This window comes from Phacochoerus africanus, chromosome 3, assembly GCF_016906955.1.
Source record: "Phacochoerus africanus isolate WHEZ1 chromosome 3, ROS_Pafr_v1, whole genome shotgun sequence".
NCBI lineage: Eukaryota > Metazoa > Chordata > Mammalia > Artiodactyla > Suidae > Phacochoerus > Phacochoerus africanus.
Genome location: NC_062546.1, coordinates 95,027,710 through 95,043,957, shown reverse-complemented (window position 1 = coordinate 95,043,957; position 16,248 = coordinate 95,027,710). Strand labels below are relative to the sequence as shown.

Genomic DNA, 16,248 nt, shown 5'->3' with positions numbered 1-16,248 from the left:
GGGTAATTAGTGATATGGAGCAACTTTTCATGTGCCTATCCATATATCTTTGGGAAAATGTCTGTTTAGGTCTTCTGCCCATGTTTTTTTTTTTTTTTTTTTTAAAAAAACTTCTTTTCTCTTTTTACAGCTGCACCTGTGGCATATAGAAAGAAGCTACTGAGCTAGGGGTTGAATTGGAGCTGCAGCTGCTGGCCTACACCACAGCCTCGGCAATGCTGGATTCAAGCCGAATCTGCAGCCTACACTGTAGCTTGTGGCAATGTGGGATCCTTAACTCACTGAGCAAGGCCAGGGATTGAATCTACATCCTCATGGACTTCATGTCGAGTTCTTAACCTGATGAGCAACGCAGGAACTCCATCTTTGCCCACTTTTTGGCTGGGTTGTTTGTTTTTTTGCTGTTGAGTTGTATAAGCTGTTTGTATATTTTAGAGATTAAGTCCTTGTCAGTTGCATCATTTGCAAATATTTTCTCCCATTCTGTAGGTTGTCTTTTCTTTTTTTTTTTTGTCTTTTTTGACTTTGTTGTTGTTGTTGTTGTTGCTATTTCTTGGGCCGCTCCCGAGGCATATGGAGGTTCCCAGGCTAGGGGTTGAATCGGAGCTGTAGCCACCGGCCTACGCCAGAGCCACAGCAACGCGGGATCCGAGCCGCGTCTGCAACCTACACCACAGCTCACGGCAATGCCAGATCGTTAACCCACTGAGCAAGGGCAGGGACCGAACCCACAACCTCATGGTTCCTAGTCGGATTCATTAACCACTGAGCCACGACGGGAACTCCGTCTTTTCATTTTTTTTAAAGATTTTCTCTGCTGTGCAAAAATCTTGTAAGTGTGATTAGGTCGCATTTGTTTATTTTTGTTTTTATTTCTATTGCCTTGGGAGACTGACCTAAGAAAACATTTGTACCGCTGATGTCAGAGAATGTTTTGCCTCTTTTCTCTTCTAGGAGTTTTATGGTGTCATGTCTTATGTTTAGGTCTATAAGCCATTTTGAGTTTATTTTTGTACACGGGGTGAGGGTGCAGTCTTTTATTCCAAGCATTGGTTGGCTCTTTAAGACTGGAGTTATATCATACAAATAATTTTTTTTTTAAGTTCATGGCCGCACCCTTAATATATGGCAGTTCCCAGACTAGAGATTGAATCCGAGCCTCAGCTGTGGCAATGCTAGATCCTTTAACCCACTGTACTGGGCTGGAGAGCAAACCTTCACCTCTGAAGAGACCTGAGCCGCTGCAGTTGGATACTTAGCCCACTGCGCCACGATAAGAACTACTCCAAATAAAATTTTATTTTGCATATTAGCTATATCTTTGCCACATCGACATCAACTACTTGTAAAACCTTTTCAAATGTTGACCTAATATTCTGTTCTTGGATGAACAGACTATAGGTTAATTATGATCCCTCTAATGTGGCACATTTAGGTTGTGGTCCTTATTAATATTTTGGCCATCTCCATAGCAGGCAGAAATTCACTCCCCAGGTATACAACACGTGACACAACTGTGACCTGAGACATAGCAACGACAATGCTGGATCCTTATCTGCTTAGCCATTAGGGCATTCCGGGTTGTGATCACTATAGATGACATTTTGATGAACATCTTTTTTTTTAGGGCTGCACCTGAGGCATATGGAAGTTCCCAGGATAGGGGTCGAGCTGCAGCAGCCAGCCTACACCACAGCCACAGCAGCACGAGATCTGAGCTGCATCTCTGACCTACACAAGAGCTCGCAGCAATGCCAGATCCTTAACCCACTGACCAAAGCCAGGGACTGAACCTGCATCCTTATGGATACTTGTCTGGTTGTTAACCCACTGAGCCACAACGAAAACTCCAGCATCTTTTGCATAAAGCATCTCCAAGATCTGAGATCCATCTCCCAGAAGGAGGGTTGTTGGGTCTGAGAGCATGATCCCACTTGACTTCCTTATAATCTACCTGCAGGGTGATTCTGCATCTCATTTGGTCTGGGACAGTCGCATTTATGCCTGTTGTCCCGACGTCATTATGGAAAGCGCTCCCTCTGACTCTGACCCCCAGTCTGGTTGATAAATCCTGTGATCACCCCATGCCCAGGCTGCCCTGGAGACCCCAAGGACCCTCCCCCTCTTCATCACTGTGCTCTAGTGCGTGCACCCTTGAGGCCAGAGGCTATACTTCCCAGTCCATATGCCGGGGTCTTGCCCAAGGACTGCCCCCTTCATGTACCCCACCAGCCTCCAAAGGACCTCCACCATGTACTAGCACTGTGCTGGACCCTGGGGAGTGGTAGGGAGCAGCCCTGGGAAGGCACATCCCCGGCTGAAATACCGGCAAAGGAATCCATGAGGCTCAAATTTGTACACCACAGTGTTTGAAATGAGCTGGCCTGAATTAAATACCCTCAGATTTTTCATTTGTTCCTCTCTCTCTCTGTCTTCCACAAGCATTGCTGCTAAGCCATATCTCTCCATTCTTTCCTTATGAGCTGGGTTTTGTGAAACTCAAAAATCTAAGTTTACGTTTCACCAGTTTCTTCTTCTCCCAGGTGGTGAGGTCTTATCTTTTCAAGTCCTGTTACTGCATATTTCAAAGGTGTGTTTCTAAAAGATAAGGGCTCTTAAAAAAACAACTGCAATACATTATCACCTCTAAAGAATGAATAATAATTTTGGGGGTGGGCCTCACCTTCGGCATGTGGGTGTTCCCAGGTCAGGGATCAAACCTGAGCCCACAGCAGTGACAACGCCAGATCCTTAACCCAATGTGCCACCAAGGAACTCAAATCATGATTTTTATACTGATAATTCTCCCTTCAGGGCTCAAACTCCCCCTGTTGTCTTACTTTTTTGCCTCTTAGTTTGCTATTACTCACATATAAGGTTCATCATTGCAATTGGTTGTTAGTGTCTACAATCTCTTACAATTTACAGCTCCCTCTCCAACAGTTTTTTTTTTTTTCCTTCCTTTCATTTGTTTGTTGAAGAAACTCTGCTGGTTGTTCTGCAGTTCATCACTGTCTGGATTGCATCTCACTTGTGATATTTAGCAGTAGCTCTGTCACTGATATTTCTGCTAAATCTTAGATTCAGAGGTTTGATCAGATAGAGGTTTTGTGGGGTTTTTTTTGGGGGGGGTTGTTTTTGGCCTTTTTAGGGCCACTCCAGTGGTGCATGGAATTTCCCAGACTAGGGACTGAATCGGAGCTGCAAATAAGCAAAAAGCATACACATCATTTCTCTCCTTTGATACTTCCTCCGCTATCCTTTTTTATTTTTATTTATTTATTTATTTTTCATCTTTTTTGGCCACCCTGGGGCAGAGGTCAGATCCAAGCCACAGTTGCAACCTATGCCACAGCCAAGGCAATGCCAGATTCTTGACCCACTGTGCTGGGCCAGTGATTGAACCTTCATCCCAGTGCTCCAAAGAACAGGATTTTGTATTCCATTTTATTGGAATCTATCTTTTTATCCATTCATCAACACCAAACTGTTCTTACAGACTCACAGGCAAGGTAAACAGACTTGCTGTTGCCAAGGGGCAGGGCATTGAAGGAGGGATGGAGTGAGAAGCCGGTATTAGCAGATGCAAATTATTACACATAGAATGGGTAAACAAGGTCCTACTGCATAGCACAGGGAAGTCTGTTCAATATCCCACAATAAGCCATAATGGAAAAGAATATGAGAAGGGATATGTATGTATAACTGAATCACTTTGCTGAGCAGCAAAAATTAACACAACTTTGAAAATCAATTATACGTCAATCAAAAAATAAAAAGAAGGAGTTCCCATGGTGGCGCAGAGGAAACAAATCCAATTAGGAACCATGAGGTTGAGGGTTCGATCCCTGGCCTCACTCAGTGGGTTAAGGATCTGTTGTTACCACGAGCTGTGGTGTAGGTCACAGATGTGCCTCAGATCTGGTGTTGCTGTGGCTGTGGTGTAGGCTGGCAGCTGTACCTCTGATTTGACCCCTAGCCTGGGAACCTCCATATGCCGCAGGTACGGCTCTAAAAAATAAATGAAAATTAAAATAAAAATATAAAAGGAAATACATCAAATGAATACTTCAGCATCAAAACTGAAACTTGAAAGAAAAATAAATGCTAAACACACACACACACACACACACACTACCAAATTGTTTTAATGATGGAAATTTTATAATATGTTTTAAGGTCTGATAGGGCTGGCTGCCTCTCCACCTCCCATTGTTCTGCTTTTTTCCAGGGCTTTTCTGGGCTCTTCTAGCCATACTTCCCCCATCCCCCAAGAAAAGACAGTATTTTCATTTGGATTGCAGTCAATTATACATTATTCTAGGGGAAAACTAATTCCTTTATGATGTTGAATCTTCCTAACCAAGAACAGTTACCTTTCAATCAGTTCCAGTCAACTTTCATGTGTTTCAAGAGTGTTGGTTTTTCCCATATAAGTTTTGAACATTGTTTTTTACATTTAAACACTACTTAATTTATACCGTCTTCCTTTTCCATTTTATTTTCTAACTGGTTTTGCTTATTTGTATGAAAGCTTTTTTTTTTGTCTTTTTAGGGCCACACCTGCTGCATATGGAGGTTCTCAGGCTAGGGGTCTAATCGGAACTGTAGCTGCCGGCTACGCCAGAGCCACAGCAACGCAGAATCCGAGCCAGGTCTGCGACCTACACCACAGCTCACGGCAATGCCGGATCCTTACCCACTAAGCAAGGCCAGGGATCGAACCCGCAACATCATGGCTCCTAGTCGGATTCGTTTCCGCTGTGCCACGGCGGGAACTCCTGTATGAAAATTTTGATGAGACTTGCTATCTAATACATCCTGTGTGTTAGCCTCCCCCCATACCCTCGAGCTTCCACTCTTCTGACAGCCCCAGCAACCGTATGGCAGACCCACTGACAGGGAAGCCCCCAAGCCACATCACATTCAAAGGCAGTGGGAGCTCACCTCTACCTGGCTGACTTCAGCCAAATGAGGCTCACCAAGTAAGCCAGGCACAAACCAAAACTCTGACACCAAACACTTAAAAAGACAAGTTGAGGGAGTTCCTCTTGTGGCACAGTGGAAGTAAACCCGACTGGTAACCATGGGGATTTGGGTTCCATCCCTAGCCTCTCTCAATAGGTTAAAGATCCAGCATTGCCATGAGCTGTGGTGTTGGTTGCAGACGTGGCTTGGATCTGAGGTTGCTGTGGCTGTGGTGTAGGCTGGCCACTGTAGCTCTGATTAGGCTCTTAGCCTGGGAACTTCCATATGCAACAGATGTGGCCCTACAAAGCAAAAATAAATAAATAAATAAATAATTTTTTTTTTAAAAAGACAAGTTGAAACATTAAAAAAAAAAAAAAAATGGAGGCGTTTGCACTGTGACACAAGGGGATCAACAGTTCTTTGGAGCACAGGGATGAAGGTTCAATCACTGGCCCAGCACAGTGGGTCAAGGATCTGGCATTGCCTTGGCTGTGGCATAGGTTGCAACTGTGGCTTGGATCTGACCTCTGCCCCAGGGTGGCCAAAAAAGATGAAAAATAAATAAATAAATAAAAATAAAAAAGGATAGCGGAGGAAGTATCAAAGGAGAGAAATGATGTGTATGCTTTTGGGAAGATTCGAGTTTTTGTTATTTTCCTGAAGTCCACCGGTGATGTCCACGTCATCCTCTTTCAGTTGGAGACAGCAGAATGGATGGACCCCCAAGAGGTGGATGTTTTGCAAACTATCCATTTTATACACTGTCTTTTCATGTCTTCCTGGAAACTCCTTAGAGAATTGACTAATTTAAGGTAAATTCGATGCACTGTGGGCCAGAAGTGGCTATCCTTGAGATCTATGTGTGGGTCAGTCCTGTATCTTAAAAAAATTTCATCAAACTTTAATTAGGAGTCTTCAGCAATTTCTTTTTTAGGGCCTCACTTGCAACATATGGAAGTTCCCAGGCTAGGGGTCAAACTGGAGCTATAGCTGCTGGCCTACGCTACAGCCACAGCAACACTGGATCCAAGCCACATCTGTGACCTACACCACAGCTTAATGGCAATGCCGGATCCTTAACCCACTGAGCGAGGTCAGGAATCGAACCCACATCCTCATGACTACTAGTAGGGCTCATTACTACTGAGCCACAGCAGGAAATTTCCAGTAATTTCTTTTTAAATTGTCTTGAAATAATGTCTTTCATTATTATGTAAATGGTGAGGACTACTGATAATTCCTAGAGTCACTGGTGGCTGTCAACTGTTTCACTTTGGCTAAGAAACCCACAATGTATATAGAGAAAAGTTCTTGAGAGGGCTGGCCCTGGGATGGAAAAAAGCCTAACAAACATTCGCTGGATCTCTGAGCCCTGCTGTTTTCACTGCCTCCTCTCCCTCCTACTGCCCTTCCCTCCTCTCCCCTCCCCAGGATGGCTGCCTCAATGTCCCTTGGCCTCCCTCTCTAGCAACTTCCCTTTCCAAGCTCCCCTGCACTTAGAAAACTTTCATAGCCTTTACTGCTCTGAGGTGACACAGAGGCCTGTGGAACTGTCACCCAGATGGGGACTAGTGGGTAGAAGAAGGCAAGGACTGTATCTCATTCATCTTTTCATCTCTGAAGTGCACGGGTCCAGGCAGAAGCTCATCTGGGATGAATGAATGAATGAATGAATGTGTGTGTGTGCGCGAATATACCCATTATCCAAAGAGTTTTTGTCCCTCCACACTTGACTCTCTCCCTCTGTGTCCTCTTTAGGGTAACCCTAAAAGGGAAAAGGATTTTTACTGGTTGCTTCCATGGGAAGGGGTTCCTAACATCTCCCAACTTTGCACAGATGCCCTGTGTGCATTTCTACGTTGTTTTATCCTTCAACCTTGTCTGGGAGGGGGTTGAAGATTTGGGGTATAAATCAGCAGTGTTTGCTGGTCTCTGGCCTGCCTGGTGTCCTTCCTTTGTGTACATTTTCCCCTCTGAAGTGCCTCCTCAAGTGTCATCTTTTTTTTTTTTTTGTCTTTTTAGGGCCGTACCCACGGCATATAGAGGTTCCCAGGCTAGGGGTGGAATTGGAGCTGTAGCTGCTGGCCTACACCACAGCCACAGCAACATCAAATCCCAAGCCGCATCTTCAGTTTATACCACAGCTCATGGCAATGTCGGATCCTCAACCCACTGAGTGAGACCAGGGATCGAACACGCAACCTCATGGCTCCTAGTCAGATTTGTTTCTGCTGAACCACAATGGGAACTCCTCAAATGCCATCTTCATGCTTCTTACTCCTACATAAGCTTATTCCCAGTGGTAAGGAATACCCCCTAGAAAGGGTCTGTGTTAGCCCCCCTGGTGTATTTGCACTGTAATAACAGATGGAGCCTGAAGTCATGGGACTGACTGTTGACTTGACAGTGTTCCTGGTCCCAGAGAGCCGGTGAGAGGTGTCTTGGGATGGAAGGCCATCTCAGGACCCCTGGAAGAGTAACAATCATCAATCCACTTTGGGGACTGACCCTTACTGTTATCCTGACACCTTGGTGGCCAGAGCCCACTCTTCACTTATTACGCCATCTGTATCATTCAGTTGTGGCCAGATTTGTGTATCTCTTGATGCAAGCAGAGACACCTTGAGGATAGGGACTGGCTCTCTCACTTCTTTCTAGTGGCCCCGAGAGCCTGCTTCTGGGCTTTGCAGCCAAGCCACAGAATACACCTGGTGGGCTATCTCTGAGCCTTTTTCTAGTCTTTTCTGATTCCAGTAAGATCTGTGTGGCAGATCTGTGTTCCCCAAAGTAGCCACAGTACCATTTTTGCCCCCATAGGCTCTTCAGAATCTTGCCATTTCCCCACCAAGGAGCAGCGTCTAGTTTCCTGCCCTTTGAATCGAGGCAGAACCATGTGCCTCAAAGCAGCCAAGTGATGCAGTGTGACTTCCAAAGTTCCCTAAAAAAACTGGTGGGGTTTCCACCCGGCTGTCTCTCATTATGTTCTCCCTGGGAACCCAGCTACCACCATGCAGTGAGGAAGCCCAAACTACTCTCAGTAGTGAGACCACATGGAGAGGTCCAGACTGAAGAGAACCAAGCACCCTCCCACCCCCTGTCAGCAGCCAGCATCCATGGCCAGGCACAGGAATGAGTGAGTCTTCAGCTGATGCCGGAGCCCGCCTTGGAGTCTCAGCTGAGGCCCCAACCCTGTGGAGAAGAGACAAACCATCCCCATGATGCTCTGTCCAAAATCCTGACCACAGAATCCTTGCACATGATCAATGTTTTTTTTGTTTTTGTTTTTTTTTTTTAGGGCTGCACCTGCAGCATATGGAGGTTCCCAGGCTAGGGATCAAATTGGAGCTGCAGCTGCTGGCCTATGCCACAGCCACAGCAACTCGGGATCCCAGCATGATCTACACCACAGCTCATGGGCTCCCAGACCCACTGAACGAGGCCAGGGATCGAACCCACGTCCTCATGGATACTATTTGGATTCGTTTCTGCTGTGCCACAATGGGAACTCCAATCAATGGTTGTTTTACGCCATTGAGTTTGGGGGCAATTTGCTACATACAACCCTGGCAACTAGAACACCATGCACAAATGGACAAGGCCCTTCTCTTTGGGCTTGGGTTTTCCTTTGCAAAAACAGAAATGGAGAATGGGAACCCTGCCTCCCCTGTCCCCTCTCCCTATTAACCCTCCCTTATTCCTATTTCACTCTAGCTTTTTTTTTTTTTTGTCTTTTTAGGGCCGCACCCACGGCATATGGAAATTCCCAGGCTAGGAGTCCAATCAGAGCTCTAGCCACTGGCCTACACCACAGCCACAGCAACACAGGATCTGAGCCCTGTCTTCAACCTACACCACAGTTCATAGCTAACACCGGATCCTTAACCTGTTGAGCAAGGCCTGGTATTGCTCAACAGGTTAAGCAAAACCCAAGTACCTCATAGATGCTAGTCGGGTTTGTTAGCTGCTGAGCCATGATGGGAACTCCCTCCCTCCAGTTTTATTGAGGGAGAATTAATATACCCAAATTGCACCTAATTATAATATACAATTTGGCGAGTTTGGACAGAGGTATACACTTGTGCGATTAGCAGCACAATCCAGGAAAGAAATACATCCATCACCTCTAAAAGTTTCCTTGCGTCCCTTTCTTTACGTGTGGTAAAAACACTTCACATGAGATTTACCCTTAAACTTTTTTTTTTTTGTCTTTTTGCCTTTTCTAGGGCCACTCCTGCGGCATATGGAGGTTCCCAGGCTAGGAGTCTAATCAGAGCTGTAGCTGCTGGCCTACACCACAGCTCACAGCAACACTGGATCCTTAACCCACTGTGCGAGGCCAGGGATCAAACCCTCAACCTCATGGTTCCTAGTTGGATTAGTTAACCACTGAGCCACAATGGGAACTCCCCCTTTAACATTTTTAAGTACCCAATGCCTTCCTGTTAACTTACAGGCACTGTGTTGTACAACTGATCTCTGGAACCCACTTCTTTGGTATTACTCACATTATACCCATCATACAGTCAACTTTCCCTATTATGCCCTCCTTCCCTGCCACAACCACCCTATATATAACAACCCTATATATAACACCTTATACATAACACCCTATATATAACAATCACCCTATATATAACAACTTCTGTATCTTAGGTGCCCCTATAGGAGGAATCATGTGGTAATTGTCCTTCCGTGACTGACTTAGTTCACTTATAATTTCTTCCAGGTTGATCTATATGTTTGCAAATGGTAGGCTTTCCTTCTTTTTTAAGGATACTATTCCATCGTATGCTTATACTACATTTTCCTTAGCCATTCACCTGGTGAGGTACATTTGGGTTGTTCCTATATCTTTTTTTTTTTTTCTTTTTAGGGCCATACCTGTAGCATATGGAAGTTCCTGGGCTAGGGGTCGAACCAGAGCTGTAGCCACCGGTCTACACCACAGTCACAGCAATGCCAGATCTCAGCTGTGTCTGCGACCTATGCCGAAGTTTGTGGCAGTGCTGGATCCTTAACCCACTGAGTGAGGCCAAGGATGGGATCTGCATCCTCATAGATACTAGTTGGGTTCGTTTCCTCTGAGCCACAATGGGAACTCTGCTCCTAGATCCTGATGGCTGTAAACAAGGCTGCAATGAACATGGGAGCTCAGGTATCTTCTTGAAGTCCTAGTTGCAAAAGTTTTGGATATATATCCCAAAGTGGGATTGCTGGATCACATACTATTTTTTAATTTTTTGAGAGACCACGGTACTATTTTCCATAATAGTTACACTATTATGTACCATTTTAGTTTTATTTTACATTCTCACTGACAGTACATTAGTATTCCATTTTCTCTACACTCTTGCCAATACTTGCTCTCTCTTATTTTATTTAATTTTTTATGGCCACACCCACAGCATATGGAAGTTCCTGGCCCAGGGATTGAATTCAAGCCACAGCTGCATCAATGCCAGATCCTTTAACCTACTGTGCCAGGCCAGGGATCAAACTCACACCTCTGCAGTGACCTGAGCAGCTATAGATGGATTCCTAACCTACTGTGTTATAGTGGGAACTTCTACTTTTTGTTTCTTTGGGGTTTTTTTTTGGATGATAGCCATCCTAACAGATGTGAGGAAATATTGCCTTGTGGTTTTGATTTGCATTTCCCTGACAATTAGTAATGTTTAGCCTCTTTTTGTATACTTTCGGTCATACCATGTCATCTTTGGGGAAAGGTCTTTTCAGGTTGTTTGGCCATTTTTTAATTAAGTTATTTGTGTTTTGGCTAGAGTTTTAGGAGTTCCTTATATAGTTTGGGAATGAACTTCTTGTTAGTATATGGTTTGCAGGTATTTTTTCCCAATCTATCGGAAGCCTTTTCATTTTTATTTCCTTTGTTGTGCAGAAGGTTTTTTGCTTAACGTAGTTTCACTTATTGATTTGGGGTGTTTTTTTTTTGGTCCTTTATTCCTTCTTCACATCAGTACAACCTCACTTCCTCAGGAAAGCCTTCTCTGTATTCCCCCCCCCAACCCCCGCAGCCTCCTATGCTAGCTCAGATGAGCAACCATAAGCTCTGAGAGCACTTTGTACTTTTTCTTCCCCCAGTTTGTGATTATATACTTGTTTGTGGTTATTTATGAAACATTAAGCTCCCTGAGGGGAAGGATGTCATTAGTCTGGCTCATGGTGATGTCACATCACTTTAGTGTAGTACACCAATACACAGGAAGTTGCTGACCTAAAGAACTGGGACTTGCCTAAGGTCATACATTTTAGCACTAGACCTGGGGCCAGGACCTTGGGTCCAATGTTTAGATGAAGGCTTCCTCTGCTCTGTCAAGTTTCCTTTGCTCCAAACCTTCATTTGCTTTTTTCAGTGCCCAGACTTCTGACCATCTCGAGGTCAAGCCGTGGTGTTAACACCCTCTCCGAAAAGATTCCATCTTCATCTCAACAGCCACCTTCTTGCCAAAATAAGCCAGGAAAGGTTATGGGAGTGCCTGGATTCCAGCAGGAGTTGAGCGGGTCTGAGAAGAAAAACAGAGCAGAAGGAAATATCCCCAAATGTTGATTTGTTTAAATGTCTTCACAAACTTAACAACACAAGGAAACCAACAGAGACAAGCTTGTAATGAAGTCATCACCCGACGCTGCTAATATTCCAGTAACATGAAATGATTCTGCACATTTCTTGTAGTAGATATGAATAGGGTCATTAAAATATGGCCAAGGAGGGGTTGAAGAGTTTACTTTTTCTGTCTCCTTAGAGTCTGTGTCTGAGAGCTCAGCAGGAATTTAAACAAATGGCATGGAGGAATGAAATGGTGAATTTGATCATATTTAAAGAAAAACTCCCTTCCAAACTTCTCTTCCCTTTTATAAATACATTGACTTCTGGAAGTTGTACTTTTTAAAAACCCTGCAGGGTTGTTGTTGTTTTCTCCATCTGGAGTACCTATTTAGGGAAAACAAAATCAACGTCAGATTGTCCCAGGATTGTTTTGCATAGTTTTTTCTCTAGGTCAGGAAGAAATTGTTCTATCATATAAATGAATGTAAGAAGGAAAGGCAGGTAGGTAATAGAGAATGAGGACCATAATGCTCCCTCTTTGATTAAAGAGTGAAAATAAAGTTGGGGGGGGGGGGTCAATGGTAAATACAGCTATTGGCAAAAAGAGGTTACATCTGTAAAATGGGCTTGTGAAGGGGGAGAATTGAGTCTTTGGTCCCCTGCATTCTAGACAAGATGCTACCATGGGAAGCTCGGCTGAACCAATGGCACATCCTACTGAGGGTGGCGGTTTGGTGCTGACCTTGGACACACTCCTTTTTTAAGCCTCAGTCTTCTCACTTTTTTTTTTTTTAAGAGCCGCACCCGTATCATATGGAGGTTCCCAGGCTAGGGGTCCAATAGGAGCTGTTGCTGCCAGCCTATGCCAGAGCCACAGCAACGTCAGATCCGAGCCACTCCTGCTCAGGGCAACGCGGCCAGATCCTTAACCCACTGAGCGAGGCCAGGGATTGAACCTGCCACCTCATGGTTCCTAGTTGGATTCGTTTCCGCTGTGCCATGACAGGAACTCCCAGCCGTCTCACTTGTAAAATGAGGAAGGAGAAAACTTACGTGACAGAGGTTTGTAGTTTAAATAATAAAAGAAATACAACCTGTCACCAAGCACATAGTAAATGTAACAGGAATGTTAGAAAGAAAAATTTAAAACTTCCTTCAACGAGGCACTCTTTGGTGAAGGACCCTCGGCCCTAGAGAGGGTGGTGGCCCACCATGACTTGAGGGACACTTTGGCCAGCTGACCCCTGTGCTTCCTCATGCCAGGCAGTTCAGTTCCGGGCTGCAGTGCGGCCTGAGGGCCCAAGGCTCCGCAGCTAGTCTCCTTAAGCAAGTTCTTTCACACACACACCCATACACACTTTGGCCCGAAAATTCAACGAGGTTTTTTAAATTCCTTCTTCTTCTGTTGTTGTTGGGTTCTGATTACTTCCATCTGGTTGCGGCAGCTCGAGTGGAGTCTCTAAAAAACAAAACAAAACAAACAAAAAGCCTCCCTACCAAACACAAGGAACCAAACCTAAAAGGCAGCTTCGCTTCTCACCAGCACGCGCTCTGGGGGCGACTCTTGTGAGCCGCGGCGGGGGGCGCAGGCCAGACCCCCGGCACCTGCGCGCGCCACGGGCAGGAAGAGGTTCCGCGCAGAACCGGCCCCGCGGAGCTAGCCTCCCTCCCAGCCTGGCCTCCTGTCCCCCGCTTCCGCCCCGGCGCCGGCAGAAGCGGGTGCACTGGGAACAGCGACCCGGGCATCTCCCCGCGGAGGGGAAGAGGGAGGTGGAGAGGGCGGTGATTTCAGAGATTGAAAACAGAGCAGTCGCTGCGTCCCGGCTCGGAGCTCATCTGACTTGAGTTAGCGAACCTCCCCCCCCCCCATCTCGGCGCCTTAAAAAAAGTGTTGGGGACTGGCGCGTTCTTTCGTTCTTGGCTCGAACTTTCTTCTTCGTAGGTGTGCTTTTTCTTTTTGGTGCTGGGGTTGGGGGGGAGTCCTCGGCTGCCCCTCCCCTCGGAGTCTCCCAGGTCCCCCCACCCCCGGGCGGGGGCGCGCGGCGCGGGCGGGGGCGCGGCGCCGGGGTGTGCTAGGGCTTGTGCGCGCGGGGGCGCTGCGCCGTGCGGACTGCTAGCTGGACTGCGGGAGTGCCGAAGCTCGCCAGCCGAGGCAGCACGGCTCCGCGGACTTTTTTTCAAACTCCCATCAATGAGTCTTCGAGGAGGAGCGGGAGGCGGCGGCGGCGGCGGACTCGGAGGAAGGCGCGGAGGAACCGTAGGAGCGGGAGGAAGGAGCGCGGCACGCCGGGGTCTTGGGGAGCTGCCCGGTCGCCGGCGGTAGGGGCTGCCGGCCCCCGGCCGCCTCTGGATCCCCTCCCCTGCGTGTCCCGCCTCGCCCCGGCCGGACGGAGCCCCGGCACACGGCAGCCCGCGGCGGGACGCCACGCCAGCCAAGTTGGGATGGGGGCCCACAGCCACCGCCCGGCGCCCCGGAGGCCACCTGCGTGCTAGAGGCAAACTTTTGTCTCCCTCGGTAAAGTTGCATTGATCTTCTTTTGCTTGCTTTTCGTTGCGAAGTGCCCCCCTACTCCGGCTGAACCCGGGCGGACTGGGATGCTGCGCCGTCTTGGAGGGTTCCTAGGCCGGGTACGCGCGCCACGGCACGGGGATCCGGGCACCGGGCTTGGGGCGGGGGGGGTGGCCCTGGTCCCGTTTCTGGCCGAGCCGGGCGGGTACATAAGGGGAGTCCGGAGGCTAGGAACTCGTGGCCAGGGGGTGATTTGCATCCCCCCTTCCCACCTGGGGGAAAGAGCCTTCCTCTTGGGGTGCGCAACTGATTCGGCCTCCGTCCCGGTCTCCTCCGCGCCCGAGCCCGGGGCTGTTTTTTCGGGAGGTGGGAGTAGCACAGGAGGCTGCGAAGCTCGAAAAGATAGGCCGTGAGAGTATGTCTTCGGGGAGTGTGCAGCATGTGGAGGGGCTGCAGCCACAGTGAACTTCTAACTGCACTTCTCCGCGCTCTCTGTCCCGAACCCTGCCTTTCTTTCTTTCTCACTCCTTCCTCCTCCTCGTCAGGCCCTATCGCCCCCTCCCCCTCGGTCAGGCTCCCTCCCGGCTTCTCTCCTCCTCCTCCCATGCCCTCCGCCGCGAGATCCGCTTGACTTCCCGGAGGGATCCGCATGTAATTCCCTCGCCCTGTCCTCGGGTACCCCCCCCCCACCCCGCACTTCCATCCCCGCCCCCAACTCTTCGTCTTCCCCCCACCCCGCAATCTCTCAACGAGTATATTTGCTGAGGAATTTGAAAAATCCACTACTGCAACTTGATCTGTGTGTGATGGATGGGGAGAGGCGCGGAGAGAGTTGGGCGCCAATCCTATTAAGGGTTTAGAAAGGGGAGCGTTTTCCCCGGACGGGGGCGGGGAGGGGTGTTGAGAGGGGAGGAGGAAGGGAGCGTGGGCTTGTGTGTGTGAGTGTGAGCGCGCCCGCCGCGTCGGGGAGCTGGAAGTCCACCCAACTCGGCGCCTTTTCAGCCGGCAGTAATTGCTGTCATTTCCTAGGAAACCCGACTTTTACTGCGCGAGGAGCTGGGGACGAAGCCCGCGCGCTTCACCCCGGGTGACCGGCCGCTGCAGCGCTCACGGACTCTGGGTCTCCCCCAGGGTGCCTCCCCTCCCCTCCCTTCCCTTTTGTATGATTTTTCTGTGGCTTTCAGAGTTGATCCCGGCTGGAAAACTATACCTTTCCCTTGAACCTGGTGTCCTGGTCCTGCGGGGTCTTTTCCGCGCTCCTCTGCGCTCCCGCCCAGACATCCCGCGCCGGGCTTTGCAGCCCGGTGGCCAAGGCCCAGTCCTGAGCCCCCGCCCCGCCGCCCTCGCCGGGCGTGTGAAGGTTTAATCCCGACAGCTTCAGATAAAGGGAGCAGTTGTAAAACGCTCATATGCTGTTTGCAGACGAGGCTCTGGGGGATGTTGGAGAATTTGAAAGTAAACGTTTCCCTCGCAAGCGGCATAAAATAGTGTTTAAACAAATATTGTATTGGCATGCTCAGGGGGCTGGGTGCCAAAAAGTAAAGTAAATAAACTGTGAGATCCAAAATATACAGCGGTGGAAAGCGGCGGAATAGGCGGGCTTGTTACAAGTCCCCCTGATGAGATCTGTTTGTTCTAGCCACCTCACCTACAGGCCCCCTCCCCGCCCATTTCCTCACCTGGGCTGGGAGCTTCCTTCCCTCCCCGGCTTCCATGGGTGTGGAGGCCTCCACCGGCCTGGGAGCAGCTGTGCAGTTGTTTCCACCTCCCCTTTTGCCCCTCTTTCTTCATCTTTCTTGCTTTCATTTTCCTAGACTTACTACCATTTCTCCCCTTAGGCCGATTACAGGAAATTGTGGAGATCTTCTCCCCTCAGATTTAAGATCCACCCCAACCGGGATGTATGGAGAGTTGTCACTTGTCTGAGAGTTTCTCAGTTAATTCTATTTTGTGATATTCAGAGTGGCTTGCATTTCCCCTCTGCCTTGAGAAATATGTTCATTTCATGAGGCTGGTTAGTGATTCTAGAGGGATTTAAAATAGAATGGCAAGAAGGCTCCCAATGGAGGGGGGGACCCCCGGCCCTGGATGTAGCCCTCAGGTTTTCAGGTTGTCCCTCAATTTGGCATCTGAGTGACAGAGCAGCCTGTTTTCAAAGTCAGTAGGTGAAAAGGGGAATGGGAGGGAGAAAAACCACCCAAAC

At 48.1% G+C, this 16,248-nt stretch overlaps 1 protein-coding gene across 1 annotated transcript in view; it reads left to right on the top strand.

Annotated features, from left to right (window-relative positions):
• The first annotated feature begins 13,623 nt into the window (after positions 1-13,623).
• Positions 13,624-16,248, top strand: part of GLI2 (GLI family zinc finger 2) — a 264,303-nt gene continuing 261,678 nt past the window's right edge. Inside the window, exon 1 of the mRNA XM_047772176.1 lies at positions 13,624-14,051. The gene's annotated coding sequence lies outside the window, so the exon portion shown is untranslated. The remainder of the gene's footprint in view (positions 14,052-16,248) is intronic.